Below are 12,163 nucleotides of genomic sequence, written 5' to 3'. Positions count from 1 at the left end.
TTATCCTATGTCATTTAAAACCAGGAAAACATTGTGGATATATAATACAAACTAAATACATTAATTATACTTTTACAGGGAATAACTCACAGCTTCTCTATACAATGTAAATGATACTTCATGAATACTAAGCAAGTAAAAATTGCTAGACTTCATCAAGAGGATGGATGGCTATGCTAAGTAACTTATGCTAAGGTCTGCCCTGCAACAAAAATGAAAAGTAAAACAGTCAAATGAAATATTTTCTTAAAATTAATTTCTTCACACTTTCCCTTTGAACTACTAAAAAAATAATCTAGTGTTGCTTTATTCTGTAAAGCTACTATATGTAATGTTTATAATTCTCCAAATATGATCTTAATAGAATCAGCTGTCTCATCTGATATAGACACTGCAGGAAAAAAGTAGAATGGAACAGCACTTTCTATGAAATGGGTGCTCGTGTAGACCGATGAACTGCCTATTCACCTATCAGGAGTCACAAAGATGATAATGTCCACAGCACTCCAAATGACAAATTCTTTTATTTCAGGACACAATAAAACAGCAACGTTTCGGGATTAATTTCCCTTAATCATGCATTCCCTTAATCCCGAAATGTTGCTGTTTTATTGTGTCCTGAAATAAAAGAATTTGTCATTTGGAGTGCTGTGGACATTATCATCTTTGTGACTCCTGATATAGACACTACTAGTTTACTAATTATTTTATGCAACCTAAATTCTCTCGCACTCTTGTATGAGGAAAGAATACAATCATAACATTATTAAAACTACAAAATCTCTTAAAGGTAAACACATCTTTATGGTAAGATAATTCCTTTCACTGACAAACACCTGGAATTACAAAACTCAAATTGCAGATACCATACCAATTAATAAAAGAGAAAAATACATTTGCTTTCATAACACAGATCCAATAAGAGCCATTGTAGGTAGACAATATACTGTACCATCAATACCATTATAATTATACTACTCCCAAAACTCATATTTCTCTGTATAACTGATATAAATTTCTAGCTGAGACGTGTCCTCACTGTGTTCTACAAGGGTGAAGGGTCTAGAATATTCTGAGATATTGCAACATTGTCTTTAAACTATAAAGGTGCAAACATATTCGCTGTACTCAGTGGGCCATTTAATAGGTTACAATATTGCAAAGTTTAGAGTTACACTTATCTAGAGGGTTACTTTGTTTAAGTACATAAACTATAATGTGTACTAATACAAATAAGGCATACTTTTCTGCCGACAAAGCTATATGGCTTCTTATAACTAATATGATCAAATAAATACACAATTATTTGATTTAATTTTTTTATATTATTTGATATTCAACATTTTGCAGCTCTCTGACTAAATATAACAATTGTATACAACAAAATGAGCTTTTTACAACAAATAATAATAATAATTTACACTAATAGATTAAAAGAACAGTTTGCCCAAAAATGTCCCCTTTAAATTGTTCTAAATGATCCATCTCAACTGATGGAGTGACTTTCATTGTTTACAAATAGCTCAGTTTTCCAGACAAATATCAGATAAGGACAATGAGATATGCTATAACCTGAAACTTAACCCATTGTTATAGGCTGTGATTCAAAAGTACAAAAGCAACTACTTCATACATACAAATAAACTTGAAAATACAATTTCTCCTACTTTTTTATACTACACAGCTGGAATAACAAATCATTGAACTGTCCCTTTAAGGATTAACCATTTATAATATGTATATTACATATATATAACCAAGCCATGATTAGGAAACTTGTATTATTTACCATAAAAATTCTACTTCTTTACTATATCATAACCTGCATATTTAAATGAGAGCCATCACAGCATAAATAATATTACACAGTAATATGTTACCCATTTATATTAAAACTTCTACTGAATTAATCTACTTGCAACATAAACAGAACCAAATACTTTAGATACATATAATAGGTGTGCTAGCTGGAGGCGCTGGTTCAGCTTGTATCAGTCGTTGGTATCTTCCTTTCCTTTCCTTCCTCGGTTGTATAAGTAGTGTATATTGCAGGTTACCGGCTCCTTCCCTATTTGAAAAGACAATATCACAGATTCAGTAAAAAAGTTTGTCTCACTGAATCTGAGATACATATAATAGCCTACAACGTATAGTCTGTTCTTTTCTTCCTTTTTTTAACTCCTTGCATGAATCTTACATTACACACATAAATACCTTAATCAACTTCTCAATCACTTGTCAGAAAAAAAACAACTCACTTTTATATTTACCAGACTTAAAATCACTTCCACCATAGCATACTTTCCTTAGTTACTTCACTTGCAAAAACAATATATTTATATGCCGCAACAGGTGGACAGTCTTTATTTGCATAAAATGAATATCACTTAAAATTAAAAATGCTATTAATAACACACATAATTAAGAACATACATAAGACTTTAAAATCAAGTTACAACAATAACACTTTAAAATACCTCATTACAACGTCCATTTCTTTAGCTAAGAAACTAGCCTGAATAATTACCATTAATAAAGAAAAATGCACCAAGGTCATTTTACAGCGATACACATACAAGCTCATATCAACTTGTATACCATAAATTCAATCCCAACATTGAGCAATTTTAACTTTTTTAACTTTTTTTTTTTTATAGACACTGAAAACATATTTTATTAATGTTCTATCAATTCCAGGAAAACATGTATTTCAAACATAGCAAAGACATTTAGAAATACAATAAGATTAACTTTCCACCAAATTTAAAATGTATCTGAAAGTGTCTGAATTTGCAAGGAATGGCCATTTTCCCAAAAGATTGAGACATAACAAAATTTTATACCGGATAATACATCCTCAGATATTTAGTGTAGAGTAATCCTTTCACACGTAACATGGGACACAGTGAATACATTAGACAGACAAACACTTCTTACACATAAAATACATAGAATCTCTGTTTCGTTACTGCAAACACACATACAACAAAAGAAAGACTTTTACAAACGGAGCTTCTGTAACAGTTTTTTCTGTTCTCTGAATATGTGATCTGGTGTGTGCGCTCGGTGGCCCCCCTTCTTTGCCTATAACATTCCTAAACACAGGAGCAAGCAATCTCGGTGAATCTGCAGAGCTGTGATCACTGACAGTTTGGAATCCCCCATCCCCTCCCTTTCTGGAGTGGACATTTCTCTGCCTGCAATGCTTTTGTCTTGAACAGAAACTGTTAACCCTTTCATAGTCACTAAAGATGCAATAGCAGTGTCTTTCACCTGCTCTGTGTCCCTACTTTGGGCTCCATTAAAAGCGACTAATGAGGGATACAATGCAGCAGGCGGAGGAGCCGAGGGAACAGCTGGATATGGAGGGGGCAGGGTGTTACAATCGGTCCACCCAAATTTCTCCACATTCTCTCATGTATTTCATATCCCATAAGGGGTCTCCACCTGGACCCTGATAAGCAGAATCCTTTAAACACATGCCCCTTATCATAGTAACATGCGATTCACAGAGAAAGCCTGTACGAGGGAATGGATTTGTTTCCTGAGGATATAATGGTTCCGTCCAGCCAGATAAATTATCATTAAAGGGAATAGTATAAAATCCTCCTGCTATTCTAGTTACAAAATCTCTGGGAGTTTCACCTTTAACTGGCTTAGGGTTTGTAATATGTAAGGTATTCTTACCAGCACTAAATGATACATTTCTGACAGTTTCATACTAATTATTACTTTTCTGTATTTCAGCATTATTATCAATATTTTGCTGTGAGCAGACCCCATTTTAACAACACAATAATAGCAGCAATGATAAAATGCACAATTACTTAATATTTTCTAAGCACAGCACAATGATATGGCAGTAAAAGCATAAGCATCAACAAGTACCAACTCAGTTCCAGTGATAGGTAAACCCAAACTCTACTATAGGAATATATAAGGAAACTTCAACACAGGTGAGACTTTAACTCACCGTAAAATAGTGCTGCAACTTGCGCAAGGACTATAACCACCACAAATGCCCGCTTACTCGTGCGCCTCACTTGCGCTCTAGCAGGACTCAAAACCTATCTAGACTAGCAGGACTTTAACCTGTCTAGAGGGGTTAATACAAAGCAAGACTCAAACGTGCCACTATAAATGCTGGCAGGACTCGAACCTCCGCAAACCTGCGCCTTCACCGCAGGAACCCCTTAACCCTTTATATATATCACTAACACCTTGTATATAAATAAATTTAGGTTCAGATTCACAGAGGGAAAAGCAGAGTAAAAAACACTTTTTTACTTACCCAGTGCAAATCCCACGCTCTGACACCAGAATTGTTAGGTGTTATTTTCAGGGGGGAATGTCAGTTAGCACAGTATTCTACACCTTCACCTGGAACTGAATGGGTTACCTGAACGAGATATCTCGGGAACAGAAATCAGACACACGCAGCATGTCAGTCTAAAAGCTGTTCTGTTGATTAGAAGATGCAGAATACTTTTTATAGGCAATCGTTACAGCATATAGGGTTAAACAATGACGCGTTCATAACTATATCATCTTACATAGTATTTCTTCAGGAACAAAAGAAGCTCATTAAAATATAATTGGTAAAAAGGAGTGTTAGGGAGTATTTCTACAGAAATATCTAGTTTTAGATAAGAGTACATCTGAGCCTCATAGCCCAGCACAAATCAAGGCCGTTTGACATCTTATAGAGATAACAGTGCATCCAAGCACATCGTCAGGGACATTCCCAGGGCCATTCTGGCTATACAAGTCTTACTAACATCAGCATATTTCTTAGTACATAATAAGCTGTTATAATAAACCATTCTTAGACAAAATGGCTGCCTAAGACAAAATGGCGTCGGTAATGCTAATATATCCTAACAACTAGACTATCCCTTTAAAACATTTTTTTGCATTTGAATTTAAACTAATACAGCTATATCATTTGTGCATTTCCTATAAATCCCTCTTCGGCTGATAGGTACCTTCCTACTAATGCTCATTGGCTGATGGTCCATCCTGTTAATGTTCATTGGTTGATAGATATTTCCTACTAATAATTTTGGAGTATTTTATAGGAAGTACCTATAGCCAAAGTGCATTAGTAGAAAGGTACCTATAAGCCAAAGAGGGATTCATAGGAAATGCACAGCTTATATGGCTGTATTATTTTACATTCAAATGTAAAAAATGTTTTAACATTTTTTTATAGTTTATGAAAGAACTTTAAATGAAACATACTTTCTGGCAGTCTAGTGATCTCTCCATCTATTCTATTGTTGTATTACCATCCCTAATATTTACTGGGGGGGACATGATCCCCTATGCTTCACCTGATTTTCAATTATGTCTTCCTCTCTCCACCATCCAGAAGCTGCCACTAAAAGAAAGCAGGAAATGAAATTACACAAGAGGATTATGGGTTGTGATGGAGTTTTTTTTTTTTATTTGCTAGAAATTGTGACATATTTATAAAAACAAAATGTCAACCAAAAATGAGGGCCAAATTATTATTGTTGCCGTATAACTTGCCAACTGTTATTAAACTATATATGGTGTATGCACTCTATAGATACATCATTTTAATGTTTTTGTCAGGAGATGTTTAGCCAAGTAAACTACAAAATAAATATTTTGACTTTAGCAGTTACATTCTTTAGCCATCATGCCTATTAAATATCATTATTAGACATAAAATGGTACACAACCCTGGGGGCGGAGCCTAGCCAGTCAGAGAGATGGCTGCATAATTCATGAGCTCCTAAGCCCCACCTCCAGACAGCATGCATAGACCTGGGGGATCGCCACAAAAACGGCAACACAGGTGCATGAAAGGCTTGTGAACAAACTGGGCAAAAATCGGATCATTTCTAGCCCACACACAAACTAAGCCATTTTTCCGAAACCGGAAGTGCGACCCTGCCCGCAATTTGCTACAGCTACCCTGCCACTACGCACTAAAAATTAACCACAGTGCCGTTATCCATACAGGGGCAGAGCCTGGAGCTGGCCCTTAGTTGCCACCTTCCTCAGCTGCTTTTACAAAAGAAGATCTACCACACAGGGCAATGTCTTGGAACTGCCCAGCCAGAACCTTCTGTAAGCTACAGGAAACAGGTTTCTCTATACAGGGGACACTGGAAGAACACAGAGGAGAGCTGGCTCTTGCATACACACAAATGCCACAGCACACTGCATGAACTGCCATACTCTAGAACACTTGGGGCATTTTGTACACAAATCTCAGGGTCCTCATTATCCAAAACCCCTGCGCTAAGCCTCAGCATATACTGTAGATTGCCATCTCAGGTGGGGAAGTTCGCCTTCTACAATACTTTACATGCATACTGCCATGGGGCCTGGACTGCGACAGCCCGCTGGGCTACATTGACCTCACACTGCCACCCCACTCAGCACGCACCAACCTTTAGGCATCTGAACCCTGCCTGACATTAAGCACCTCTGGATATGCCTGGCCGCAGAAATTCTAAGACCAACAACGTAAATAGCTCCAAGCTGATGCAACAATTCCTCAAACAACAAGACCTAGCTGCAAAACCATCGAAAATGACCGCATCCACAGAACAGCAGCAACACGAGAAAGAAACTACACCAGCCATTGCGAAAGATGATCTGCAAAACCTATGCACAAAAGAAGATATTAAAGATATCTTAGGAGAGGTCAAAAACTGGTACGGGGAACTAAAAAGAGACCTTTCTAAAGTCACACAAAGGGTCTCGGTCTTAGAGGAGAGCCACAACATGGTCAATAATGATATACAGCACATTTCCAAAGTTGCATACGATCAGGAAGAAACTATACATCAACTGATGGAGAAAGTTGAGGACCTGAACAACAGAGGCAGGCGTAACAACCTGCGCATATGCGGGATCCATTAGACAATCCAGCCAAACGCCATAGAAGGCTGCCTCCAGGACTTGTTCAGGACCCTGAAGGGCCCAAAGAGCACCGCAGATATACGCATTGAAAGAGCCCACAGGGCCCTGAGAGCAAATCCCCCCCCCCCCCCGAAGGCGCCCCCCCGGGACATAATTGTAAAGCTATTAGATTACAAGGACAGAGAAGAAATCTTGAGACAGGCCAGACAAAAACAAAAAGTAATGCATGCTGGAATCCACATCCAGATCTTTGCAGACCTCAGCCCAGCAACACTGCAGAAGAGGAGGGAGCTGAGTTTCATCACCACAATCTTGAGGGAGCAGCAGATCCCATACCGGTGGGGATTCCCGGTCAGCATTACCGCATCTAAGGTAGATACTATAGCCACCCTCAGGTCTCTGGAGGACTTGCCAAGATTCAACAAAACCCTCCAACTCAACATCACGCACCCAGAGGACCGCCAATTCTCCCCCAGAGACTCTCAGCAGATAAACAACCAACCGCACAAAACTCACAATTCTGCCAGCCCAGGGTCTCACTCTGTATCTGAAAGTGTGGATCAGGTCTCGATGCCCATTAGATCCATGGCATCTCCCACCTCGAACTGACATCCCATTCTAGCCATGATGCTTACAGGTCGTATGACATAACATTCTTTTCTTTTTCCACAATTCTTTAGGTTTGGAAGTGGGGATACTACCGAAATTGTTTTTTATTGTTGCAGGACTGTAACTTTTTGTTAATTGAACTCTGCAGATAGAAAAGAAAAGAAGAAATCGAAACAAAAGAGTTTGAAATTTGCCTTTATAAGTGTTATTGTATTGTCTTTTTACCGCTTATTACTGTTATTGCACATCTCAAAATTGTTTGCACTATTATTTTTGAACCTGTTACATTGTCTCAGTTTATAGTACAGCGGTAGCTTATATTACTTACCTCATACCAGATACAGAGTTAAACCTACATCAGGCAGACAGGCTATCACTCGGCCTTCAAACCCATACCCATACCCGTTAGATCCACCATGGCACATACCATATCTATTACCACCATAAATGTGAAAGGGCTGAATATCCCGGAAAAAAGGTCCATGGCCTTTAAAGACCTTTACAAAGTACCCAGTCATATCCTATTTATACAGGAGACACACAAACCCAAACTCCTGAGCCACAAATATAGAATAAGCTTTCTGGCTTCGGGCGGTACCAGGAAGGGAGGGGTAGGCATTCTACTTAAAAATTCCCTACACTTTCAAGTTACCCACATAGAGAAAGACAAGGATGGCAGGTACCTGATTCTGATAGGTTTATTATTCAATAGGCCAATTACCCTTGCAAACACATATCTCCCAAATAAAGAACAGCACACTTTATTCAGACACATAACCAACCTCCTACTAGAACACGCCCAGGGGACACTATTCATAGGGGGTAACTTTAATTTGTCACTGGACCCGACAATGGACACCTCTACAGGCATCACTAATACCCCTAAACGAGTCCTAAAATCAGTAACTAATAACCTACACCTATTACGGCTGCACGACATCTGGAGAAACATTAAACCTGACATCAGGGACTACACCTTATACTCACACCCACACAACGCATACACCAGAATAGATCACATACATACAGACCAGTTGGGCCTCTCCATGATCACTGACTGACATGGTCGGATCACGCCCCCCGTACAATGCGGGGTGGCGTGGCCAGACATGCCACAGCGCCCCTTCATCTGGCATATGGATGCCTTCCTACTAGGGAATGTACCAACTAAACAGGCTGTAGACCAGTCCATAGAAAACTATTTTAGAGAAAATGACACAGAACACATAACCTCAACCACCCTCTGGAAGGTGCACAAGTGCATTATAAGAGGTGAACTGATAGCGCACAAAGCCAGGGGAAAAAAAATCTAACAGACAATTTATAAACTATACTATGTCCCAAATTAGTTACTGGGAAAAAGAACACAAAAACATCCACAGGCCACTAGCATACTAGAATCCCTAACACAGTCTAGGAAAGACCTCAAAGACACCTAATCAAAGAACACCAAAAGAAAGCAGCACTGCTGAAACAAAAATATCAAAGATAAAGCGGGGTCCTCTCTCGCTAAAACTCTTAAGAGAACCCAATTAAATGCACACATCCACTTTATTATTAACAAACATGGAGATCTTCAGAAGGAGAGTAAAAATATAGCAGACGTGTTCAGACAGTACCCCCACCCAACAAGACATTGAAACCTATCTTGAGGACTTGGACTTACCGACTTTAGATAGAGACTAATCAGATAGCCTGAATCTGCCCATCTCAGTGGAAGAAACAAAAAACGTGATTAAAGACATGCCTGGAGGTAAAAGCCCAGGCCCAGATGGGTTTAACATGATATACTATAAGACATACATCCACCACCTCGCTTGTCCCTTAACAAACACCTTCAACTCATTAATTCACTCCAGAGGATTCTCAGGTAACTCACTTGAGGCTCACATCACAGTCCTCCCCAAACCAGGGAAAATGCCAAATAGACCCAAAAATTTCCTCCCCATATCCCTCTTAAATTCTGACATAAAAATCGTCGCCAAGATACTAGCAACAAGACTGAACAGATACTTACCTAAATTAATCAACACAGACCAGGTAGGCTTCATTCCGGGAAGGGAGGCTAGGGATAACACCCTGAAAACACTACAGATTATTTCCCATGCCCAGGCCACTCGCACCCCTACCATTATTGTTTCTACAGACGCAGAGAAAGCTTTCGACCGTGTTAATTGGCTTTTCCTGAAAAAAGTAATGCAGAAAATGAAATTCTGCAACAAATTCTTAGAATTAGTATTTTCCCTATATTCTGTTCCCACTGCTAGGGTTAAGGTTAATTGCATTTTGTCAGACAGCTTCAATATATACAATGGCACAAGGCAAGGCTATCCTCTCTCACCTGCTTTATTCGCCTTATTCATTGAAACCCTCGCCCAACAGATCAGAAATGACACCCTCATCACAGGGATTCGTATTGGAGACATGGAGCACAAGCTGGCATTATACGCCGACAACGTTCTCCTCACCCTTACTCAGATAGAGTCTTTTGAGGCTTTTGAGAAGTTCAGCCAGGTTTCCGGATTTCTCCTAAACTTAACAAAATCTGAATATTAAAATATAAATTATGGGGAAAGAGAAATGAATCACTTGATCCCAAACTGCTCCCTTAAAAGACATAGGGGCCTATCTATCAAGCTCTGAATGGAGCTTGATGGCCCGTGTTTCTGGCAAGTTTTCAGACTCGCCAGAAACAGCAGTTATGAAGCAGCGGTCTAAAGACCGCTGCTTCATAACCCTGTCCTCCTGCTCTGAGCAGGCGGACAGGAATCGTCGGAATTGACACCTCCCTGCTGGCGGCCGATTGGAGCTGTTGGTGCAATGCTGAATATGGGTCAGGTCCGCAAGACCTTTCATAAATAGAGGCTAAAGAATCAAAATGAAATACTTGGGCATTTACCTAGCACCTGACGTTCAAATAGTATACACAGCCAACTACAAAACTATGGAAAAAACGCTAACCACAGACTTATCAAGCTGGAAAAATAAATCAATATCTTGGATTAGCAGAATAAATGTTGTAAAAATGAATGTTCTGCCAAGACTTCTATATCTCCTGCAAACCACGCCCATATACCCCCCCTATACACTATCTCAATAAAATACAATCACTAATAGAGCAATACATTTGGCAGAATTGCTAAAAAGAACATGTACTTACCAAGGGACAGGGGTGGGTTGGGAGTCCCTAATATCTTCATTTATAAAGAAGCTATAATGCTGCATAAACTATTGGATTAGTGCACAAACAATAACAATAAACAATGGGTCCGGATTGATAGATACTTATTGGGTCTAAGCAACGCTGGGCTTGCAGCATGGATACCTCAAAAACACAGACCCTCTAACATAGCACAATATCCTCTTCTCTCTGACTTTTTCATGACGTGGGATAAATTAATAAACACATCCACTAACATCTCTAATATCCTTACTTTGCCACAACCCGGACCTGCCCTGGAACTTCAAAGACACTTCATTAGAAGTCGGGTGTCACATTAAGGGCAGAACAATTTTGCTCTTCCACGAAAATAAAACACATAGACCCCTCTTTGCCATCCAGGAGATGCACCCCGAGATTCCCCTGAACTGGTATGCCTATTCCCAAATCTGTCACTACGTAGACACTCACTTCAAGAAACATCATCGAACTAGAAACACAACACCATTTGAGAACCTATGCCACTTAGAAAACACCCAAACACACGCCATATCAAAACTATACAAACTACTGCTGATCAAAGATCCTCAACTCTTGCCTTCATACACCAACTCATGGGAAAGGGAACTAGGCATTAGCATCGCTGCTAAGGACTGGCTGACTGTTTTTAACACTACTAAGCGCTCATCAATTTCCACAAGAGTCCTTGAAACCAACTTCAAATTTTTAATGAGATGGTATCTGTCCCCAGCAGACTACACACTATTTACAAAATGGCTAGCAATAAGTGCTGGAGGGGATGCAGAGAAATAGGCACCCCTACACACATATGGTGGCAGTGTAATAAACTAGATACGTTCTGGCTGACGGTACTGGAGAGCATGTCAGACGCAATAGGCAAACAGCTACCAAACGATCCACAGATCTTACTATTTCTACTACTGCATGACAGTAATGCTAGGGACCTGTTGATCCTCATGCTAAACAGCGCTTAAACCCTAATCCCAAGACACTGGAAATCTTCCAATACCCCCACTGAGAAAGAGTGGGAGGACCAGGTAGAGAGTTTCCTACAACTTGAAAGGTACCACCACCTCCAATCAGGCTCATTAGTCACACACAAACTTAAACTATCTTTATGTAACCAGCACAAAGAGCGACACAAACTTAGAACCCACTAACATCCACTATACCAAACATCAGGCTTTGCCCTTAGACACCATCTTAGCCAGTTGCCAGTACCCTTTTAAGGATAACGCTATTTAATATATGTTGTAACTCATGTAATATCCCAGAGACTGTAATATAGAAGCATGGGTCATACAGGTCTCTGCACTGAACCTACAGTATGTACTGAACTTGTTGCACTTTTATGTATGATGTATGGACCTTTTATACAAAAGCACTTTTACTGCTGTACCTCATTGTTACGCTATGGAAATATTCTTATGTACTTCTGTAAAATCTGTTATTTTTTCAAAATAAAAACTTCCT

General features: G+C 39.2%; 1 long non-coding RNA gene across 1 annotated transcript in view; it reads right to left on the bottom strand.

The window, feature by feature from the left end:
• Window positions 1-1,989: 1,989 nt before the first annotated feature.
• Window positions 1,990-12,163, bottom strand: part of LOC128664169 (uncharacterized) — a 54,874-nt gene continuing 44,700 nt past the window's right edge. Inside the window, exon 3 of the long non-coding RNA XR_008402926.1 lies at window positions 1,990-2,068. This is a non-coding gene — a long non-coding RNA (uncharacterized LOC128664169). The remainder of the gene's footprint in view (window positions 2,069-12,163) is intronic.

The sequence above is a fragment of the Bombina bombina genome, chromosome 6 (genome assembly GCF_027579735.1).
Source record: "Bombina bombina isolate aBomBom1 chromosome 6, aBomBom1.pri, whole genome shotgun sequence".
Lineage (NCBI taxonomy): Eukaryota > Metazoa > Chordata > Amphibia > Anura > Bombinatoridae > Bombina > Bombina bombina.
Note: the sequence above shows the minus strand (reverse complement) of the source record. Positions and strands in the feature narration are given on the sequence as shown.